Here is a 24,437-nt window from a genome sequence, read left to right on the forward strand (position 1 = left end):
GTTTAGCCATTACGATCTCATGGTAGATCAACTCTTGTAATACTCATATTCATCAAGATCAATCAAGCAGGAAGTAGGGTATTACCTCCATAGAGAGGGCCCGAACCTGGGTAAACATCGTGTCCCCTGTCTCCTGTTACCATCGACCTTAGACGCACAGTTCGGGACCCCCTACCCGAGATCCGCCGGTTTTGACACCGACAGTCGCCTTATAGTCCGGCCTGATAGTAGTCGTACAACGGCCCATCTGTCCGGCCCATAAGAGATAGGCCGATAGCCCGAGGACCCCCTAGTCCAGGACTCCCTCACATGGACATATTTGGTTAATGTTTAGCCTGTTGTGCTTAACATGCCTTTCGATGTACTTACACAGGACAATATTGGGAATGACTGTTATTTTCCATCAAGATTAGTGTCATCCCATGGCTTATATATACTCATTGTTCATTATATCGATAGCTGGTACCATATAGGCCGGGGGATGATAAGGGATTAATCGGCAAATCGGACGTTTAACTGAATATATCTGTAACCCATTTATTGCTAGGTTAACTAGGACCATATCTAATATATCTGAGGCTACATAGCAACATGCATTGTACTGAATGTCTAAACATGCAATCCTAGGCTACATACCAACAAGGAAGAGTGTTACCTTAATGTTACGATGATGTCTAGATATACATAAAAGAGCAGCAACAACAACAACACAATAGCAGTTAACTGAAGTTAATCAGCCGATATTTGTAACAATGTAATAAAATCCCTCTGCCGCATAATATAAGATATTAATTCATCCAATATGTGAGTATATTGGATGTAATAAGATCTTATATAATGGGACGGAGGGAGTGCTGTACTACATCATTGTGCAATTGTTGTTTAGCTTCTAATATTAACTTGGTGATTTTAGGTACATATGTCATTGGTAAAGATCCGTGCTTCAACCCTTGTTGTGTATGGGGCAATGAGATATTCATGAACCAGCATCAAGTGAGGAAACTAATAAATATTGTTAGTAAAATGGGTCAAAATATGGCAATTAAACTATTTGTTTACACTTTATCCAAGAGAACAGTGAACTGCAGGATGGTAAGTAAGAACTATGCAGCCTCCTTTTTACTGCCCATAATGAGTTGTGTTACATGACAATGTCTGAATCTTTTCCTTTGCAGTGGTTCCCAAAGTAGTTTACTGAAGATTACCTCTCAAACTACATGATTGGTGGGCATGCAAAGGTTAAAGTATTTCTACCAGAACACGATGACTATGTAGATGTCCTCATGAAGACAGTGAAGGATGGGCGGTCGGCCATCACAAGGGGTTGAACTAGAGTCATGTGTGCCTTTTGCATGGAGGAGGGCACAATATGGGCATTCCGCTTCACCTTGTTCACCAATCAGAATGTCTTTCGCCTCTTTCTTTATCGTCTTTAATAATACTAGTATACAACCGTGGTTCATCATTCTTTATTTGCTGCTTATGTAATTCTTGAACATATGTACCTATGAATCAAATAATGCATTGGTTGTTGAACCTGATGGATATGAATAAAGTTATAGCCTACTTTCAAATTCAAAATCCGTACAATTTTAAATAGTAGCAATTAAATTAGGGTAAAATTACGCTCTGCAGGTCATTACGGCGCACACGATGTGTAAAGCACAACGTGTGTGATATACATCATAACCCAACACAGTTCACAGAGAGGAAACATGTGTAACCATGCACACAGTTGTCGTTTGCAAAGCGTGTGTGATGTCAGACAATATCACAAATGGTGCGAGAAAACTAAATATTTGTGATTGTCGCTTTATCGTACACGCTTTACAATCATGAACTATTTCTGATATCATACGCATCGTAAATGTTGCACCACAGAATAGCGTGTGCGATAGTTATCCTATACAACACTGTTACGACGGTCCAACATTTCATAATCCTATCCGACGCACGTACGATGATTAGCTAATCTTCTCAATTATATATCGCATACGGTTCGGGAGAAGTGAATGTGTGTGATTGTCTGCTCATCATACACATTCTATAATCATGAACAGTTAGTGATGGGGCACGCATCGTAAATGTAGCACCATGGAATACCGATTGCGATGGTAATGCAAGCACAAACGAGTAGCATGGATGGAGTGTTTCGTATTCGAGATATCACAAACAGTTCTGAGAAGACTCGCATTTGGGATAGATGCCGGCATCACATACGCTTAGTTACGCAAAACGCATGCATTGCTACTCCCTATCCCCGACGGTTTCTATGTCATGTGGGAGGACCCCCCTATCGCACACATAGGCAAGGCGATGGTTTAAAATGTCGTCACAGAAAGGGCTTACAAACCATTTGTATAGCAGCTCGCTGTACCAGTGATGGTAGCAACTTCAAGCAAGCAAACAAGCAAAAAGGCAAACGGAAAAATATTTTTGTGCTTTTGTAAAAATGTCTTAGAAGTGGGGGAGATGAAAACGAGAGGCAAATGGAAAATAAAGTAAATGAAAGGAGATGAAAGTTTATGCGATGGTACTTGATATATGTTAATGATGTCTCCCCGACAACGGGGCCAGAAATTCTTCCTGCTACTTGTCAGCTGCGTTGGGATTTCCCCGAAGAGGAGAGGATGATGCAGTATAGTAGAGATAAGTATTTACCTTAGTTTAGAACTAATGTTATCAATCCAGTAGGAGAACCACGCAACACCTCATTAGTAGTACCTACACACAAAATAACAAATACTTGCATCCAACGCAAACAAGGGGTTGTCAATCCCTTGGCGGTTAATTGCAAGGATCAAATCTAATAGATAGAGAAACAAAAATACAAAATAAAATAAAGGAAATAAATTGCAGCAAGATATTTTTGGATTTTAATATATGATAAAGATAGACCCGAGGCCATAGTCACTAGACGCTTCTCTCTTGAACACAGCATACAATGGGTAAACAAATTACTGTTAGTAAATTGATAGGAAAGCGAATAATCATGATGATATCCAAGGCAATGATCATGTATATAGGCATCACATTTGAGACAAGTAGACCGACTCCCGCCTGCATCTACTACTATTACTCCACACATCGACCACTATCCAGCATGCATTTAGAGTATTAAGTTCATAAAGAACGGAGTAACGCCTTAAGCAAGATGACATGATGTAGACAAAGTAAATCAAATCAATATGAATAAAACCCATCGTTTAATGACAACGATACAAATACGAGTCATGTCCCCTTCTGTCACTCGGATTGAGCATCGCAAGATCGAACCCATCACAAAACACCTCTCCCATTGTAAGATAAATCAATCTAGTTAACCAAACCAAACAAATAGACCAGAGAGAAATACAAAGCTATAACAATCATGCATAAAAGAGTCCAGAGAAGACTCAAATAATATTCATGGATAATCTGATCATCAAACCACAATTCACCGGTTCCCAACAAACACACCGCAAAAAGGATTACATCGAATAGATCTCCAAGAACATGGATGAGAACATTGTATTGAAGATCAAAGAGAGAGAAGAAGCCATCTAGCTACTAGCTATGGACCCATAGGTCTGTGGTAAAGTACTCACACATCATCGGAGGGGCAGCAAGGTCTTTGTATAAGACCTCCGTGATCGATCCCCCTCCGGCAGAGTACCGGAAAAGGCCTCCAGATAGGACCTCGCGAGGACAGAAGTTTGCGGCGGTGGAAAAGTGTTTTGGGTGGCTCTCTGTTGGTTTCCCGGTTGTAGAGAATTTATAGAGGCGGAATTAGGTCAAATGGAGCAATGAGGGGCCCATGAGGCACCAGGGCGTGCCTACCCCTTAGCCTTCTGACTTCATCCCCAAGCTTCTAGTGTCTCTTATGTCCAAAAAAACCGTCAAAAAGTTTCGTGGCATTTGGACTCCATTTGGTACCGATATCCTAGAAAACCAAAAACAGGCAAAAAATAGCAACTGGCACTTGGCACTAAGTTAATAGGTTAGTCCCAAAAATGATATATAGTTGTATATAAAACATCCAAGATTGATACTATAATAGCATGGAACAATAAAAAATTGTAGATACGTTGGAGACGTATCAGTACACAACGCCCTTTCCACCTCCCATGGCCTACTCGTCCTCGGAGGAGTCCGCGACTTGCCCATCGCTGGTGGACGTGAGGTCCGCGATGGAAATGGTAGCGCCGACGCTGTCGTCGTCCCACATGGTCGCCTGATAGTTCGGCGGCGGCGCGTAGGAGGCGCAGCTAGCGTTGTTCTCCTCTGCGATCGCCTACAACTAGCGTTGTTCTCCTCCGTGATCGCATGTAGCTGCGCCTCCGTGGTGGCCGCTCCTTGGCAAGCAGTGACTTGAGCGTGGATGACATAGTAGATGGCACGCTGCTCCATGATGAAGTTGGGGTTCGCCACGGTCATGGCCGCCACGGCCTCCTCGCTCGCGCGCACGCCGTAGATTTGGCCAACTTGCCAGCCGGTGCTGCTCCAAGAGGAACATGTTGTACCAATGTTCCTCTTGCGCTTGCTGGAACACCGACAAAGGTGTTGCTCCATGGTTGTGTTGTAGTGCGCCTGCACTTGCTCCATGGTGAAGCCGGCATGCACATGAGGTGCGGGAGCCGAGGCGGTGTCGTCTGAGCCCGTCTCCATCGTGGGGTCATCCTCGTTGTCGAAGACCTTCGACAAGCTGGCCGGCAAGCTGGCCTCAATCTGCCTGGCACGGTGGCTCTGCCAGGTGGCGTCAAGGGCAGCCAGCGCGTGCTTCATCTCAGTGGAAAGGCTCTCCCACAGAGCTTCATCCCCACAGTCATGGTAGGTGCAGTGCAAGGGAGGAGGATGTGGAGCGGCTTGTGTTGTGGAGTGGATGGTCGGGTGTGGCCGTCTTTAAATAGCGGATTCCCGCGAGGCCATGCGTCCAGGTGCGTCAATGCGCGATGCTGGAGTGGGTTTCTCGGCCGGCCAGCGTGCTTAATGGCGGCATATGGAAGGACAGAGCATTCAACGACCGTGGTAGATATCCATCCCATCCTATCCAATCACGCGTCAACAGCATTGAACAGGTGCCGACACCGGAGACGCGTCGCGGGCGGCACCCTCGGCCAACACACCGCTTCAATGGTGGAGGCAGCGAAAGGTCGCGTCTTCCCTGAACCATTTTTAGTGTGGAGCGGCGCGCTCTATAGCGCCATGAATGCGGGCCGCTGGCGCCGGGAAGGAACGCACATAGGGGAGGGAGGAGGGGTTTGGGTGGGCCAAGGCGGTCAGAAGCGGGCTTGGCAGTGGTCCAGATTCTGGCAAAACCCCCTCTTTTATCCCCTTCACAACTTGTTCCTCTGCGAGTCTCGGGCCAGTTGGCGGTTGTGCCTTGAGGCCTTGGGCCGTCTGCCTGGGCTGGGCCACCACATAACACTGCCCACCCCTTCAGGCGCTTGACCCCAAGCCACCAGAGCAGGAAAGCTAGCATGTAATGCGAATGCATCTTCCCAGGTGTCTTGAGTATCTGGCCAGTTGTGCCAACATACCTTGCACTGGGTTTGAGCTTGTTCCCACGCTGAATAAGCTTGCTGTGTAAGAATGTTGCAGGTTGAATAAGAGAAAGGTCGCGAGGAGCAATCACATCGCTCCCTGGCTCAACTATCGTTGTCAGCGGAAGGTGTTTCTTCAGTTCTGAGACGTGAAGTACGTTGTGGATCTTGGAGCTACTTGGAAGCTGAAGTTTGTAGGAAACAACACCGACTCGCTGGAGAACTTTGTAGGGTCCATAAAACTTGAATGCCAGTTTCTGGTTTCTGCGAGCAGCTAAGGAATTTTGGAGGTACGATTGTACCTTCAGATACACTTGGTCGCCCCTTGCAAACTGTCGCTCGCTTCTATGCTTGCTTGCTTGGCGTGTTATGCGATCCTGTGCTTTCTGCAGATGTTGACGAAGCATTTCAGTCATTGCTGCTCTATCTGAAACCATCTCTTGCAACTCAGTGTTGGACGCATGTGCTATTAGGCCAAAGGGGCGAGGAAGATATCCATACAAGGCTTCAAAAGGGGTGAGCCCTGCTGCAGTATGGTATGACGTGTTATACCAGTGCTCTGCGGCCGTTAACGAACTAGCCCACTTGGTTGGTGTGTCATGAATAGCACATCGAAGAAAGGCCTCCAGGCACAGATTGAGGCGCTCTCGGTTTGCCCATCTGTCTCTGGGTGTCGTGCAGAGCTCATATTCAAAATCGTATCCGACAAGCGAAACAGTTATTGCCAGAAGAGACTTGTGAAAACTGGATCCCTGTTTGAAATTATCTTGGAAGGCATGTCGTGCAGTCTGTAAACTTGGTCAAAGAATGTCTGGGCCACTTGATGAGCTGTGTATGGGTGTTTCAATGGCAAGAAATGAGCAAATTTGGTTAACTTATTGATCACCACCAGGATTACTTCAAACCCTTGGGATTTGAGCAGGCCTTCCACAAAGTCCCGGCTTATGGTATGCCAGGGGTGTGGAGGAATAGCATGTGGTTGTAAGAGGCCAGGTTTTCTCACATGTTCATATTTCGCGTGTTGACACACCGAACAACTCTGAACAAAAGCAGTGACCGATGCCTTGAGCTTTGGCCAAGCAAACAGTTTCTTCACTCGTTGATATGTGGCTAGTACACCAGAGTGATTGTAAGATATGTTGTTGTGCCAGGATATTCTGTCCTACCCAAATCCTGCCCTTGTAACAAAGAACACCTTGATCTAATCAGTATCCTTTGTCATTATTTCCAGATGTCGCAAGTTCTTGAAGCAGAGCTTTCGATTGATAATCCTCCGTATAGCCCGCCACTAAGGTCTGCAAGCCACTTGGGAACATCAACTGAAATTGCCAAGAGAGTGTCTTGGTGGTCACGGTGTGACAATGCATCCACGACGGCATTTGTAATGCCCTTCTTATACTGAATGGTATAAGTGAGGGATGCGGCTTGAACTACGTTGGTATTTCCCCAAAGAGGAAGGGATGATGCAGCACAGCTACGGTAGGTATTTCCCTCAGTGATGAGATCAAGGTTATCGAACCAGTAGGAGAACCACGCAACACTATGTAAACGGTACCTGCAAACAAAGAACAAATACTTGCAACCCGACATGTAAGAGGGGTTGTCAATCCCTCCCGGGTAAAAAGATAGATAAAATTGTAGTAGATTGGATAAATAGATCTCGCGGGAACGCGAAATAAAATAAATAACAAAAAGGTGCAGCAAGGTATTTTTGGGTTTTTGGAATAATAGATCTGAAAATAAAAGAAGCAAATAAAAGAAAAGGCAAATAGTAATGTAGATCGGAAAGTATAAGATGAGAAAATAGACCCGAGGGCCGTAGATTTCACTAGTGGCTTCTCTCGAGAAAAATAGCATACGTTGGGTAAACAAATTACTGTTGGGAAATTGATAGAACTTCAAATAATTATGACGATATCCAAGCAATGATCATTATAAAGGCATCACGTCCAAGATTAGTAGACCGACTCCTGCCTGCATCTACTACTATTACTCCGCACATCAACCGCTATCCAGCGTGCATCTAGTGTATTAAGTTCATGGAGAAACGGAGAAATGCAATAAGAACGATGACATGATGTAGACAAGATCTATTCATGTAGGAATAGACCCCATCTTGTTATCCTTAATAGCCTCGATATATACGTGTCATTTCCCCTTCCGTCACTGGGATTGAGCACCGTAAGATCGAACCCATCACAAAACACCTCTTCCCATGGCAAGAAAAATTGATCTAGTCGGCCTAACTAAACCAAAGATTCGAAGATGAAATACGAGGCTATAAATAATCATGTATATAAGAGATCAAAAGACTCAAATAACATTCTTGGATAAAAAAATAGATCTGATCATAAACTCAAAGTTCATCGGATCCCAACAAACACACCACAAAAAAGAGTTACATCAAATAAATCTCCAAGAGACCATTGTGTTGAGAATCAAAAGAGAGAGAGAGAGGAAGCCATCTAGCTACTAACAACGGACCCGAAGGTCTGCAATGAACTACTCACGCATCATCGGAGAGGCACCAATGAGGATGATGAACCCCTCTGTGATGGTGTCTAGATTGGATCTGTGGTTTCTAGAACTTGCGGCTGCTGGAATTGTGTTTCATCGATTCCCCTAGGATTTTTGGAATATTGGGGTATTTATAGAGCAAAGAGGCGGTGCGGGAGCCGGCCGAGGTGGGCACAACCCACCAGGGCGCGCCTGGGCCCCCAGGCGCACCCAGGTGGGTTGTGCTCCCCTCGGAGCCCCCCTCTGGTACTTCTTTGACCCAACAGGTGTCTTCTGGTCCAGAAAAAATCTCCAAAAAGTTTCATTGCGTTTGGACTCCGTTTGGTATTGATTTTCTGCGAAGTAAAAAACAAGCAAAAACAACAACTGGCACTAGGCCCTATGTCAATAGGTTAGTCCCAAAAAATGATATGAAGTTGCTATAAAATGATTGTAAAACATCCAAGAATGATAATATAACACCATGGAACAATAAAAAATTATAGATACGTTGGAGATGTAACAACATCCCCAAGCTTAAGTCCTGCTCGTCCTCGAGTAGGTAAATGATAAAAACAGAATTTTTGATGTGGAATGCTGCCTAACATGTTCATCGCATATTCTTTTCTTTTGTAGCATGGACAATTGGACTTCTATATGATTCAAAGCAATAGTCTAGTTTTGACATGAGGATTTCAATACTCAAGCATATCAACAAGCAACCATGTGTTTCAAAATATCAACACTAAAGCAAGTTATCCCTAGCCCATTATGCTCAATCATTGATCTATTCATGAAACACACTCGCATATTAGCTACACCCAATGCTCAAGTACGATCATAGTGCCCCTTAGTTGGTGCTTTACAAGAGAAGATGGAGACTCAAAATAAAAATTGCATAAAGTAAAAAAGAAAGGCCCTACGCAAAGGGAAGTAGGGATTTGTAGAGGTCCTAGAGCTCAAAGCAAAAAATTAAGAGATACAACATTTTGGGTGGCATGCCTTTCATGTCAACGAAAACGATTGAGTAGTTCCCATTACTTTCCATGCTAGATATATCAAAGGCGGTTCCCAAACAGAAAATAAAGTTTATTCCTTTTTCCACCATACTTTCACATTCCACGGCTAACCGAATCCACGGGTGCCGTCCATACCAACACTTTCCAAGGAATTTATTATTTTACAACATAAAGTAAATTCATTTTTCATTCCGGGACTTGGCATCCCTAATACCTTTGCCGTACTCTCGTGCAATGACAAGTGAATAAACACTCATCTTGAGAATAACACAGCTAGCAAGGAAAAATATCAGCCACCCCCTACCGTTTCATGAGCGGTACGAGCACACAAAAAGGAAATTTATTTTGAAGATTAGAGATGGCACATGCAAATTTGCTTAGAATGGCAAAAGAATACTCCATATAGGTAGGTATGGTGGACTCATATGGCAAAAACTTGTTTAAGGATTTTGGATGCAAAAGTAGTGATCATACTTAGTACAAATGAAGGCTAGCAAAAGATTGAGAAGCATCCAACCAAGAAACGAAAAATCTCATAAGCGAGCATTAAGCATAACTAACACCAAATAATGCACCACAAGTAGGATGTAATTTCATTGCATAACTATTGACTTTCGTGCTTGCATAGGGAATCACAAACCTTAACATCAATATTCTTACTAAACCATAATTACTCACCAACATGACTCACATATCACTATCATCATACCGCAAAACTATTACAAAGAATCAAGTTTGTTTTGTGCAATGATCTTTATGAAAGTTCTTAGTCTATCCCTCTTGAATATCTATCACTTTGGGAATAGTTTCATATGTTGCTTTTGATAGCTCAAACAAATCTAAGTGAAGAACATGAGCATAAAATTTTCTTCTCTCAAAATAATATAAGTCAAGCATGAGAGAATTTCTAAAAAAAATCACTAACTCTCAAATTAATCTAAGTGAAGCATGAGAGCATTTCTTCAAAAATAATAAAGCACACCGTGCTCAAAATGATATAAGTGAAGCAGTAGAGCAATTACATAGCTCAAAAAATTTAAGTGAAGCACATAGAGCAATTCTAACAAATCATAGCATAATTTTGGCTCTCTCAAATAGGTGTGTTCAGCAAGGATACTTGACTTAAAATAAAAAGCAAAACAAGCAAAGACTCATATAATACAAGACGCTCCAAGCAAAACTCATGATATGTGACGTATAAAAATATAGTTCCAGGTAAAATACCGATGGTCGTTAGAAGAAAGAGGGGATGCCACTCGAGGCATCCCAAGCTTAGTTGTTTGTTCCTCTTCGGATAATAACTTGGGTGCCATGGGCATCCCCAAGCTTAGGCTCTTCTTACTCCTTATTCCTTCATCCATCGTGATCTCACCCAAAACTTGAAAACTTCAATCACACAAAACTCAACAAAACCTTCGTGAGATCCGTTAGTATAACAAAGCAAATCACTACTCTAAGTACTGTTGCAAACCCATTCATATTTTATTTTTGCATTATATCTACTGTATTCCAACTTTACTATGGCTTATACCCTCTAATACAAACCATAGATTTATCAAAATAAGCACACAACGCAAAGAAAAAGAATATGTCAAAAACATAACAGTCTGTAGCAATATGAAAACTTCGAATACTTCTGTAATTCTGAAAATTCTGAAAAACTTAGGAAAAACATAGGAAATTTGTATATCAATTTTGTGTACAAAAATCAGGATTTTATCACGCTTCTGTGATTTTTCACAATTCTATGACTCGTGCGCAAAGATTCTGTTTTTCAACTAGATCAAATCAACTATCACCCAACATGACCCCAAGGGCTTTGCTTGGCACAAACACTAACAAAGACACAAAAAACAATCATAACAGTGGCATAATCGTGCAAACACTCAAGAACAGAAAGAAAAAGACAAAAATAAATTTTATTCATTAGGTTGCCTCCCAAAAAGCGCTATCGTTTTATGCCCCTAGCTAGGCATAGTGCATAGATTTAAGCATTGTCATCTTTAGATCTAGATCCATAAGATGCCCTCATGATTGATTAATGCAGTGGCTTAATTCTTGTTATAGGAAAGTGTCCCATACCCTTGCTCAAAGGAAATTGAAATGTAATATTGCCTTCTTTCATATCAATCACGGCACCAATAGTACGTAAAAATGGTCTACCAAGTATCTCTACCTTTTATATTTTTTACTAGCTGAATGCCCGTGCGTTGCCACGGGTAATAGAATACAAAAAAGGAATTCAGAAAATATATCTTTGCGCCTTCAATTTTTTTGCGCCAGTTAGGATAAGGGTCACATAACGAAGGTGGATATCTGTCCTTTGCCGTCCCAATGATGTCTTCAAAAAATATATGTTTAGCATGGTCTAGTTAGGATAAAGATCACAAAAAATATATTTTTGCGCCTTTAAATTTTTTCAATGAATACAAAATAAATAGAATGCTACAGAATGCACTGTTGCAGTAGCAAGAAAAACATTAGCTTCGCCTTCAAGTAGAGCATCTTAATTTTATATTTTGATCTACAGATGGCTACTACAGGCCTACAACAACCCTGAGTCATATGGTAAAAAACGTAAGCCTCACGGAGGCAAATAGCGAGAATATATCTTCAGTTTAGATATACCTACAGATAACTGCTAGCACGACACACGATCAGGCAAGGTGTTCCTTTTTACTATAAGTACGATCTACATGCTAGACATTTCAGAAAGACCACTGCCTTGCAGCTCCTAGAAACAATAGAAACCGGTAATATGTATCATCAAATATTAACAGTAATGTCAACAATAAGTATTCCGACCAATGGGAAGGATATTTCCTAGTCTACCATTATGGCCAAGTCAAAAGTCCAAACTGAAGATAATACTATATTGACATAAAGATGTCATTGAAACAGTCAACCCTCAATTCCATATAGCTGCTGACTTGAAATAATTATTCAAGGGGAAGCTAATAGTAAGACATGTGTGGATCTCAATTCAAATATCAAAATTCTAGCAACTTTTTTCTATGCACATCACACATTTGCTGATTTACATTCAAGATTTTTGGAAATCATAATATCCTAAACACTAAATCTCAGATTTCACGAGTCCACTGTAGAGTGTTATACCTTGAAGTCTAGAAACTGATGCAACATTAATTTGAGTGAATTTAAAAAAAGTATTGTAGAATGAAATTCTTAGATAAGTAGTAATTGAACAAAGAGTGTTGCATACTCCCTCCGAATTTGGTTACGGAGGGAGTAGCTTTGAATAACCAAATAAATACATTATCAGTCACCAGCACTCATACTTCATGTATCCTTCAGATTCAGCTATGGATAGAAGGGCACTGGTAGAAATAGGCATACATTAATATATGGAAGATTCAGCAATTGGCATCAAGTTAACACGGATTCGCATAACCTCATAAAAAGAATCTAAATTACATCTTTGAACAACACGTACAAGCTATGTCCCCGGTATCATAGACCTCAAAATCACATGCAACAGATGACCTAGTAGCAATCTATTGACAAGATCATCATAAAAATATTCACTACAGGAATCAGCTATTTTGCCGTCTGCCATGGCGGACGGCAAAGGCATGAACGGCGGACGGCAAAGGCCTTTGCCGTCAGCCGCGGACGGCAAAAGGCTCCGGCAAAGTAGGCTACGGTAAACAGCTACTTTGCCGTCTGCTTCCTGGCGGCTGACGGCAAAGGCCCATTGCCGTCTGCCGCGGACGGCAAAGAGGGCGGACGGCAATAATTGTGCTCTCAGTCCGTTAAGTGGCTAACGGCAGGCCTTTGCCGTCCGCCGTGGACGGCAAACTTTCTAGTGCCTTTGCCGTCTGCCAGCGGACGGCAAACTTTCTACTGTCTTTGCCGTCCTCCGTATGATGTCATCTACACGTCACTACATGGCAGGCCTTTGCCGTCCGCCGCTGACGGCAAACTCTTTGCCGTCTGCCACTGTAGGCAAACTGACCAAATGGGTCAGCTCCCAGGAAGCACAGCTGGATGCCACGTGTCCTCTTTGCCGTCCGCGGCAGACGGCAAAGGCCTGCCATGTAGTGACGTGTAGATGGCACCATGTAATTCATCAAACTTTTTCCACGCAACACCATCCGATGTGTGTACAATCATCAGATTCCCATCTGCATCTAGTTCGGTTCTTTTGCCCGTTTTGTGCCATGTCATCTGTCTGGCCGTCTCTTCGACCATGAAAAGACGTTGAAGTCTTGGTACGATTGGCATATACCGAAGAACACTAACGGGGATTTTGGTCTGTGTCTTCTCACCCATACCGTTGTCTACCACAACATACCTGGAAGACTTGCAAATGGGACAATAGTTCAAGTCCGCATAGTCAAGCCTAAACAAGACACATCCTTTCTAACAGGCATGTATCTTATCATAGGGCATCTTCAGTGCACGGAGGATTTTGTCCGACTGGTACAGGTTTGCAGGCATTATATGGCCTTTGGGTAGAAAGCGTCCAAATACTGTCATCATTGCATCGTAGCATTCTCTGCCCAAGTTGAACTGAGCCTTCAGAGCCATTACTTGTGAGATGGCATCCAACTGACAAAGCTCAGTGTGCTCATGGAGCGGACGTTTTGAAGACTCCAACATTTCATTGAAGGCCTTTGCAGATTCCTCCATCTCCTCGTCCGAATCCCGAGCATCATCGAAGTCTTGCACCATGTTTTCCATCCCGGTACCATGCTCGTCGGTGCGGCGACGATCCACCTCAGCTCGGTCACGTTGGGCAGACTCACCATGAAATGTCCACACCGTATAATCGGGCGTAAAACCACTCTTCTGCAGGTGTTTGCCCATTTCAGCCTCTGTCCTCTTTTCCCAATTGCCGCACCGTAAACAGGGGCACCAGGTTTTCCTCTGGCCATTTGCAAATGCGGCTCGCACAAACCCCTTGGTTTTTGTGAACCATTCAGTGCTCCATTTGTTCTGACCAGTGTGACCGGTGTACATCCACGCACGATCACTCATCTTGACTTTCAGAGCTACTAGACACACAACAAATATATATATATATATATATATATATATATATATATAATTCACCATGTATATATTCATCAGTTGATCTACTTTGTCAATTTTATTACGTCCATGCAACCTACACTCTAATAGGTAATGATAGGTCCTAATCCCACCCGAGTATGTTTAGATTAGGTTCATTTTCCCATGCTATGCTCCGGATCCTACGCAAAATTTCGGCAGCACCTCCCCGCTGTTCTCCTGATACACGTCTCTGCAATAAACAGAGAGGATGTGTACCCGGAGAACAACAGGGGAGGCACTGATGAAATTTATGCGTCGGATCCGGAGCAAAGCATATGGGAAAACGAACCCAATCTAAACATACTCGGGCTGTCCATGGATAGCGTTGGACAATTCGAAAGAATCAAGGTTATAAATATGCAAATGCATGCATATTTATAACTATGACGCTTTCGAACGGGAGACACATATTGGTTACGCATACTGATGATTCAAGACACATATATAGCTAGCTATCAAGTTTCATCGGAATATATCAAATAATTAATGGGGGAGGAGGACATGTCATTTGTGCTCACCCACGAACGAAGGGGCAGAGCTCGTCAAACGCACGGCGAGGTCGTCGAACACCAAACCTCGCAGCGATGAAACAACTGCACATTTAAAACTACCCGATCAACACAATTATATATGATGTTTTTCATAACAAAATCGAAAAATATATGACCTAACTAATAATTCACAAATATATGACCCCGTCGGCTTCTGGAAGGCCAAAGAACACCTTTTCGGGAGGTGTCGGGGGTCGGGGTGTCGTGTCGGTGTCGGGGTGCCGTGTCGGGGTCGGGGTGTCGGGTCGGGGTGCCGGGTCGGGGTCGGGGTGCCGTGTCGGGGTCGGGGTGTCGGGTCAGGCTCGGGGTCGGGGTGTCGGGGTCGGGGTCAGGGTCGGGGTCGGGGTCTCGGGGTCGGGGTGTCGGGTCGGGGTGCCGGGTCGGGGTCGGGGTGCCGTGTCGGTGTCGGGGTCGGGGTGTCGGGTCAGGCTCGGGGTCGGGGTCTCGGGGTCGGGGTCTCGGGTCGGGGTGCCGGGTCGGGGTCGGGGTCTCGGGGTCGGGGTGTCGGGTCAGGCTCGGGGTCGGGGTCTCGGGGTGGGGTGTCGGGTCAGGCTCGGGGTCGGGGTCTCGAGGTCGGGGTGTCGGGTCGGGGTGCCGGGTCGGGGTCTCGGGGTCCGGGTGTCGGGTCAGACTCGGGGTCGGGGTCTCGGGGTCGGGGTGTCGGGTCGGGGTGCCGGGTCGGGGTCGGGGTGCTGTGTCGGTGTCGGGGTAAGGGTGGGTGTGGTGTCAGGGTGTCGGTGTCGGGGTGTCGTGTCGGTGTCGGGGTCGGGGTCTCGGGGTCGGGGTGTCGGGTCGGGGTGCCGGGTCGGGGTCGGGGTGCCGTGTCGGCGTCGGGGTCGGGGTGTCGGGTCAGGCTCGGGGTCGGGGTGTCGGGGTCGGGGTGTCGTGTCGGGGTGCCGGGTCGGGGTCGGGGTGCCGTGTCGGGTCGGGGTGCCGTGTCGGGTCGGGTTTTTTTCCTTTTCTTCTTCTTCCTATTCTTCCCTTTTTTCCTTCTTCTTCTTCTTCTTCTTCTTCCTCCTTTCCTTTTTCCTCTTCTTCTTCTCCTCCTCTCCTCTTTTTTCTTCTTCTTCTTCCTCTTCTTCTTTTTTCTTCTCCTCCTCCTCTTCTTCTTCTTCCTTTCCTTTTTCCTCTTCTTCTTCTCCTCCTCTCCTCTTTTTCTCTTCTTCTTCTTCTTTCCTCAAACTAAACTAAACCTAAAACTAAACCTAAATCTAAAACTAAAACTAAAACTAAAACTAAACTAAACATAAACCTAAAACTAATAAAACAGAAAAAAGGAAAAAACTAAATCTAAACCTAAAACTAAACTAAAACTAAAACTAAAACTAAAACTAAATCTAAACTAAAACTAAAAAGGAAAAAAACAGAAAAAACAGAAAAAAGGAGGGGGGCTCACCTGGGGCAGGGCCGGTGGAGGAGGTGGCCGGTGGAGGAGGGGGGCGGGGCGTTGGAGGAGGTGGCCGGTGGATGAGGTGGCCGGGGCGCGGGGGCGGCCTGGGGCGGCGGGGGGCCGGGCCCGGGGCGGTGGGGCGTGGGGCGGCGGGGGGCGGGGGCGCGGGGGGGGGGCCGGGGCAGGGGGGCGACGGGGCGGTGGGGCGGCGGGCCCCGGGGCGGCGGGGGGCCGGGGCGGTGGGCCGACGGGGCGGCGGGGGCAGCGGGGGCGACGGGTGGTGGGGCGACGGCGCGGGGCGGCAGTGGCGACGGGGCGGGGGGCCGGTGGGGCGGCGAGGTGGTGGGGCGACCGGGCGGCGGCGAGTGGTGGGGGCGGCGGCGCGCGGCGGGCGGCGGCGGCGACGGTGGGGTGGGAAGTGGTGGCGGGGCGCGTCGGCGAGGAGAGAACAGAGTAACGGGCGGGGGGTACGGGCCGTTAGGTGGTGTCCTCTTTGCCGTCCGCCTCTCTTTGCCGTCCGCCCTTTTGCCTCTTTGCCGTTAAGTTTTTTCCAAACGGGCGGGGGTGGGGGCCACCTCTCTCTTTGCCGTCTGCCAGCGGACAGCAAAGATTCTTTGCCGTCTGCTGGCAGACGGCAAAGAGCTCGCGCACGGCAAAGAGCTTCTTTGCCGTCTGCCATTTCTTTGCCGTCTGCTTTTGGGTAGCTGATGGCAAAGAGCTTCTTTGCCGTCAGCTAGCAGACGGCAAAGAGCTGGCAGATGGCAAATTAGCTGATTCCAGTAGTGATTGGCGAAAATACAGAAGCAGTCATCTTTTATACGTATAACTGAATGGAGTCCTAATAAATATTCCTAACATGACAATATATGTCTCACGATATCTGAACCCATCTCTATTTCCTTTTTTTGGAGCTGCATCGTTGTCACCTAACAATATATGAACCTATGCTCAGTTGGTAATGGAACAAAACAAATATCTTGGTTAAAAATACTACACTGCGAGGTAGCTCTCACTGAAAATTCAGTATTAATGACAGATGCCCAACGAACCATGTAGACCTTTGGAATTTGTTTGGCTGCTTCTATTTTGAATGACATATGCTACACATTATTGGTTAAAATTAATATTCAACCAATGCATGGTTGACATGGAGGCATTTTCATTCTAATTTGTTTGCACACCAAAATCGAAACATGGATACAGTACACGGATAACTGATTCAGAAAAGTGGTTCGGAAAATTTTGGATACATTACACAGATAACTGATTCAGAAAAGTTTGGATACAGTACTGAATTATATTAACAATCAAAATCCATCCCTTGTGAATTAGGCAGTCATTACCGTTCCATGGATCATAGAAAGCATTGGTTACCCGTCCCTGTGCATCATCCAGTACCCCAACAACCAGCCATAAACTGAACGCAAACCCTTTCTAGAAGAAGCCAGGTTGTACAAAAAAATCAGTCTGCTCCTTGCCCTGGACATATCCATCATATAAACAATTAGCTACAGATCAAACACCAGTCCAAGATCGAAGATCAAGCCTTAGGTTGTGACTTGCCTTGACAAGGGGCTAGAAGATGTCTCCGTGCACATGTAGGCGAGTTCGTCGTCGCCACCACAACATGTGGAGTTTTAGCAAGCATCGTCGGTGACTGGTGCATCCACCTGCTGCTTGCGAAGGCTGAGAGGAGGCGGCAACAGTGCTAGTGGAGATCGTCCCGGGGGAGCAGAGTCGCAGGGGTAAAAACATTCAGTGGAAAGAACCTACCATAGACAACATAAGCATATGAGCAAACATCTAGCGTGCACGCCATGCCACATCAGAATGACTCTAATGGTCGATCATCGGATTACTATAAGCAAGCTGGGGGGTCCTCGAAGAAGGCGGTACTCACCAGCCTGCGACCGAGATTCAGAGTTGTAGCAGCCTACACCGGTCTCGCCTCCGCCACCGTGGACGGCGATTGCGAGATCACCGGTGCAGCCACAGTCTGTGCCACACTGTCCTATAGCTCCCGTGCGAGACCCCTGGAGAGGAAGTGCTATTGGCGCCGGTCTTGCTGCTGGCCGAGAGGGTTTCCCGTGGCTAGGCCAGCTCGCACGCGATGCCTGCGTCCGGATAGCTGCCGCGCGCTTGGAACCATCATGAAGCGTCTCCGGTGGCAGGTTCCCGTCGCGTTCCCCGATGGAGCCTGCTTCTACGGTTGTCGCGGGTTGCGACTCCGCCTACACCGTTGACCCCAACCACCAGAGAAGTCGAGGCACACGACAGCGACCGAGACGAGCCACGGACAGCGATCAAGAAGGGCGGCTCATCGAGTAGTCGTGGCAGAGGAGCGTGCAGCAGGACAGGGCGGGGCGGCGATCTTTCTCAGCGGCGAGATGGCTTGGGAAGATGTGCGTGGGATGTGTGCGTGGGTGGCGGACCGGCGGTTGTTTTCTTCCTTTTTAATCGCGCAGTAGAACTAGAAAGAGGTCGAATCGTGGGGTGGGGATGGTTGGCGTACGAGGCGGGGGGATCGAACGAGGTCGTCGAACCACGAGGGGAGGTCGAACCATCACGATGTTCATCGCATATTCTTTTCTTTTGTAGCATGGACATTTGGACTTCTATATGATTCAAAGCAATAGTCTAGTTTTGACATGAGGATTTCAATACTCAAGCATATCAACAAGCAACCATGTGTTTCAAAATATCAACACTAAAGCAAGTTATCCCTAGCCCATTATGCTCAATCATTGATCTATTCATGAAACACACTCGCATATTAGCTACACCCAATGCTCAAGTACGATCATAGTGCCCCTTAGTTGATGCTTTACAAGAGAAGATGGAGACTCAAAATAAAAATTGCATAAAGTAAAAAAGAAAGGCCCTTCGCAAAGGGAAGTAGGGATTTGTAGAGGTGCTAGAGCTCAAAGCAAAAAATTAAGAGATACAACATTTTGGGTGGCATGCCTTTCATGTCAACGAAAATGATCGAGTAGTTCCCATTACTTTCCATGCTAGATATATCAAAGGCGGTTCCCAAACAGAAAATAAAGTTTATTCCTTTTTCCACCATACTTTCACATTCCACGGGTGCCGTCCATACCAACACTTTCCAAGGAATTTATTATTTTACAACATAAAGTAAATTCATTTTTCATTCCGGGACTTGGCATCCCTAATACCTTTGCCGTACTCTCGTGCAATGACAAGTGAATAAACACTCATCTTGAGAATAACACAGCTAGCAAGGAAAAATATCAGCCACCCCCTACCGTTTCATGAGCGGTACGAGCACACAAAAAGGAAATTTATTTTGAAGATTAGAGATGGCACATGCAAATTTGCTTAGAATGGCAAAAGAATACTCCATATAGGTAGGTATGGTGGACTCATATGGCAAAAACTTGTTTAAGTATTTTGGATGCACAAGTAGTGATCATACTTAGTACAAATGAAGGCTAGCAAAAGATTGAGAAGCATCCAACCAAGAAACGAAAAATCTCATAAGCGAGCATTAAGCATAACTAACACCAAATAATGCACCACAAGTAGGATGTAATTTCATTGCATAACTATTGACTTTCGTGCTTGCATAGGGAATCACAAACCTTAACATCAATATTCTTACTAAACCATAATTACTCACCAACATGACTCACATATCACTATCATCATATCGCAAAACTATTACAAAGAATCAAGTTTATTTTGTGCAATGATCTTTATGAAAGTTCTTAGTATATCCCTCTTGAATATCTATCACTTTGGGACTAGTTTCATATGTTGCTTTTGATAGCTCAAACAAATCTAAGTGAAGAACATGAGCATAAAATTTTCTTCTCTCAAAATAATATAAGTCAAGCATGAGAGAATTTCTAAAAAAAATCACTAACTCTCAAATTAATCTAAGTGAAGCATGAGAGCATTTCTTCAAAAATAATAAAGCACACCATGCTCAAAATGATATAAGTGAAGCAGTAGAGCAATTACATAGCTCAAAAAATTTAAGTGAAGCACATAGAGCAATTCTAACAAATCATAGCATAATTTTGGCTCTCTCAAATAGGTGTGTTCAGCAAGGATACTTGACTTAAAATAAAAAGCAAAACAAGCAAAGACTCATATAATACAAGACGCTCCAAGCAAAACTCATGATATGTGACGAATAAAAATATAGTTCCAGGTAAAATATCGATGGTCGTTAGAAGAAAGAGGGGATGCCACTCGGGGCATCCCAAGCTTAGTTGTTTGTTCCTCTTCGGATAATAACTTGGGTGCCATGGGCATCCCCAAGCTTAGGCTCTTCTTACTCCTTATTCCTTCATCCATCGTGATCTCACCCAAAACTTGAAAACTTCAATCACACAAAACTCAACAAAACCTTCGTGAGATCCGTTAGTATAACAAAGCAAATCCCTACTCTAAGTACTGTTGCAAACCCATTCATATTTTATTTTTGCATTATATCTACTGTATTCCAACTTTACTATGGCTTATACCCTCCAATACAAACCATAGATTTATCAAAATAAGCACACAACACAAAGAAAACAGAATCTGTCAAAAACATAACAGTCTGTAGCAATATGAAAACTTCGAATACTTCTGTAATTCTGAAAATTCTGAGAAATTAGGAAAAACGTAGGAAATTTGTATATCAATTTTGTGTACAAAAATCAGGATTTTATCGCGCTTCTGTGATTTTTCACAATTCTATGACCGGCGCGCAAAGATTCTGTTTTTCAACTAGATCAAATCAACTATCACCCAACATGACCCCAAGGGCTTTGCTTGGCACAAACACTAACTAAAACACAAAAAAACAATCATAACAGTGGCATAATCGTGCAAACACTCAAGAACAGAAAGAAAAAGACAAAAATAAATTTTATTCATTAGGTTGCCTCCCAACAAGCGCTATCGTTTTATGCCCCTAGCTAGGCATAGTGCATAGATTTAAGCATTGTCATCTTGAGATCTAGATCCATAAGATGCCCTCATGATTGATTAATGCAGTGGCTTAATTCTTGTTATAGGAAAGTGTCCCATACCCTTGCTCAAAGGAAATTGAAATGTAATATTGCCTTCTTTCATATCAATCACGGCACCAATAGTACGTAAAAACGGTCTACCAAGTATCTCTACCTTTTATATTTTTTACTAGCTGAATGCTCGTGCGTTGCCATGGGTAATAGAATACAAAAAATGAATTCAAAAAATATATCTTTGCGCCTTCAATTTTTTTGCGCCAGTTAGGATAAGGGTCACATAACAAAGGTGGATATCCGTCCATTGCCTTCCCAATGATGTCTTCGAAAAATATATGTTTAGCATGGTCTAGTTAGGATAAAGATCACAAAATATATATTTTTGCGCCTTTAAATTTTTTCAATGAATACAAAATAAATAGAATGCTACAGAATGCACTGTTGCGGTAGCAAGAAAAATATTAGCTTCGCCTTCACGTAGAGCATCTTAATTTTATATTTTGATCTACAGATGGCTACTACAAGCCTACAACAATCCTGAGTCATATGGTAAAAAACGTAAGCCTCACGGAGGCAAATAGCGAGAATATATCTTCAGTTTAGCTATACCTACAGATAACTGCTAGCACGATACACGATCAGGCCAGGTGTTCCTTTTTACTATAAGTACGATCTACATGCTAGACATTTCAGAAAGACCACTGCCTTGCAGCTCCTAGAAACAATAGAAACCGGTAATATGTATCATCAAATATTAACAGTAATGTCGACAATAAGTATTCCGACCAATGGGAAGGATATTTCCTAGTCTACCATTATGGCCAAGTCAAAAGTCCAAACTAAAGATAATACTATATTGACATAAAGCTGTCAATGAAACAGTGAACCCTCAATTCCATATAGCTGCTGACTTGAAATAATTATTCAAGGGGAAGCTAATAGTAAGACATGTGTGAATCTCAATTCAAATATCAAAATTCTTGCAACTTTTTTGTATGCACATCACACATTTGCTGATTTACATTCAAGATTTTTGGAAATCATAATATCCTAAACACTAAATCTCAGATTTCACAAGTCCACTGTAGAGTGTTATACCTTGAAGTCTAGAAACTGATGCAACATTAATTTGAGTGAATTTAAAAAAAGTATTGTAGAATGAAATTCTTAGATAAGTAGTAATTGAACAAAGAGTGTTGCATACTCCCTCCGAATTTGGTTACGGAGGGAGTAGCTTTGAATAACCAAATAAATACATTATCAGTTACCAGCCCTCATACTTCATGTATCCTTCAGATTCAGCTATGGATAGAAGGGCACTGGTAGAAATAGGCATACATTAATATATGGAAGATTTAGCAATTGGCATCAAGTTAACACGGATTCGCATAACCTCATAAAAGAATCTAAATTACATCTTTGAACAACACGTACAAGCTATGTCCCCGGTATCATAGACCTCAAAATCACATACAACAGATGACCTAGTAGCAATCTATTGACAAGATCATCATAAAAATATTGGCGAAAATACAGAAGCAGTCATCTTTTATATGTATAACTGAATGGAGTCCTAATATATATTCGTAACATGACAATATATGTCTCACGATATCTGAACCCATCTCTATTTCCTTTTTTTGGAGCTGCATCTTTGTCACCTAACAATATATGAACCTATGCTCAGTTGGTAATGGAACAAAACAAATATCTTGGTTAAAAATACTACACTGCGAGGTAGCTCTCACTGAAAATTCAGTATTAATGACAGATGCCCAACGAACCATGTAGACCTTCGGAATTAGTTTGGCTGCTTTTATTTTGAATGACATATGCTACACATTATTGGTTAAAATTAATATTCAACCAATGCATGGTTGACATGGAGGCATTTTCATTCTAATTTGTTTGCACACCAAAATCGAAACATGGATACAGTACACGGATAACTGATTCAGAAAAGTGGTTCGGAAATTTTTGGATACATTACACGGATAACTGATTCAGAAAAGTTTGGATACAGTACTGAATTATATTAACAATCAAAATCCATCCCTTGTGAATTAGGCAGTCATTACCGTTCCATGGATCATAAAAAGCATTGGTGACCCGTGCCTGCGCATCATCCAGCACCCCAACAACTAGCCATAAACTGAACGCAAACCCTTTCTAGAAGAAGCCAGGTTGTACACAAAAATCAGTCTGCTCCTTGCCTGCACATATCCATCATATAAACAATTAGCTATAGATCAAACACCAGTCCAAAATCGATGACCAAGCCTTAGGTTGTGACTTGCCTTGACAAGGGGCTAGAAGATGTCTCCGTGCACATGTAGGCGAGTTCGTCGTCGCCACCACAACATGTGGAATTTTAGCAAGCATCATCGGTGACTGGTGCATCCACCCGCTGCTTGCGAAGGCTGAGAGGAGGCGGCAGCGGCGCTAGTGGAGATCGTCCCGGGGGAGCAGAGTCGCAGGGGTAAAAACATTCAGTGGAAAGAACCTACCATAGACAACATAAGCAAATGAGCAAACATCTAGCATGCACGCCATGCCACATCAGAATGACTCTGATGATCGATCATCGGCTTACTATAAGCAAGCTGGGGGGTCCTCGAAGAAGGCGGTACTCACCAGCCTGCGACCGAGATTCAGAGTTGTAGCGGCCTACACCGGTCTCGCCTCCGCCACCGTGGACGGCGATTGCGAGATCACCGGTGCAGCCACAGTCTGTGCCACACTGTCCTATAGCTCCCGTGCGAGACCCCTGGAGAGGAAGTGCTATTGGCGCCGGTCTCGTTGCTGGCCGAGAGGGTTTCTGTGGCTAGGCCAGCTCGCACGCGATGCCTGCGTCCGGATAGCTGTCGCGCGCTTGGAACCATCGTGAAGCGTCTTCGGTGGCAGGTTCCCGTCACGTTCCCCGATGGAGCCTGCTTCTACGGTTGCCGCGGGTTGCGACTCCGCCTACACCGTTGACCCCAACCACCAGAGAAGTCGAGGCACACGACAGCGACCGAGACGAGCCACGGACAGCGATCGAGAAGGGCGGCTCGTCGAGTAGTCGTGGCAGAGGAGCGTGCAGCAGGGCGGGGCGGGGCGGCGATCTTTCTCAGCGGCGAGATGGATTGGGAAGATGGGCGTGGGATGTGTGGGACTGTTTGTGGGTGGCAGACCGGCGGTTGTTTTCTTCCATTTTAATCGCGCAGTAGAACCAGAAAGAGGTCGAATCGTGGGGTGGGATGGTTGGCGTACGAGGCGGGGGATCGAACGAGGTCGTCGAACCACGAGGGAAGGTCGAACATCACGACGTTCGATCCCGCTATAGTAGAGATTACTAATAAACCAGCGATTCCTTCTGGTCGCACGTCGTGTTTTTTTGCAAAAACGTCCCCCTGTTT

The 24,437-nt window shown here is 44.5% G+C and overlaps 1 long non-coding RNA gene across 3 annotated transcripts; it reads right to left on the bottom strand.

Annotated features, from left to right (window-relative positions):
• Positions 1-7,835: 7,835 nt before the first annotated feature.
• On the bottom strand, positions 7,836-24,225 carry LOC120976714 (uncharacterized). Of its 3 annotated transcripts, XR_012180878.1 has the most exons (8): positions 23,674-24,225; positions 23,337-23,542; positions 23,118-23,252; positions 17,955-22,358; positions 17,618-17,823; positions 17,398-17,533; positions 14,632-14,706; positions 7,836-12,375 (listed from the first exon to the last, which is right to left on the bottom strand). It is a non-coding gene; the product is annotated as an uncharacterized lncRNA (long non-coding RNA). The 3 variants fall into 3 exon arrangements; XR_012180877.1 differs by having other exon boundaries at positions 7,836-14,706; positions 23,674-24,224; XR_005772941.2 differs by lacking the exons at positions 7,836-12,375; positions 14,632-14,706 and having other exon boundaries at positions 17,241-17,533.
• Positions 24,226-24,437: the final 212 nt, after the last annotated feature.

Source organism: Aegilops tauschii, chromosome 3 (genome assembly GCF_002575655.3).
Source record: "Aegilops tauschii subsp. strangulata cultivar AL8/78 chromosome 3, Aet v6.0, whole genome shotgun sequence".
Classification (NCBI taxonomy): domain Eukaryota; kingdom Viridiplantae; phylum Streptophyta; class Magnoliopsida; order Poales; family Poaceae; genus Aegilops; species Aegilops tauschii.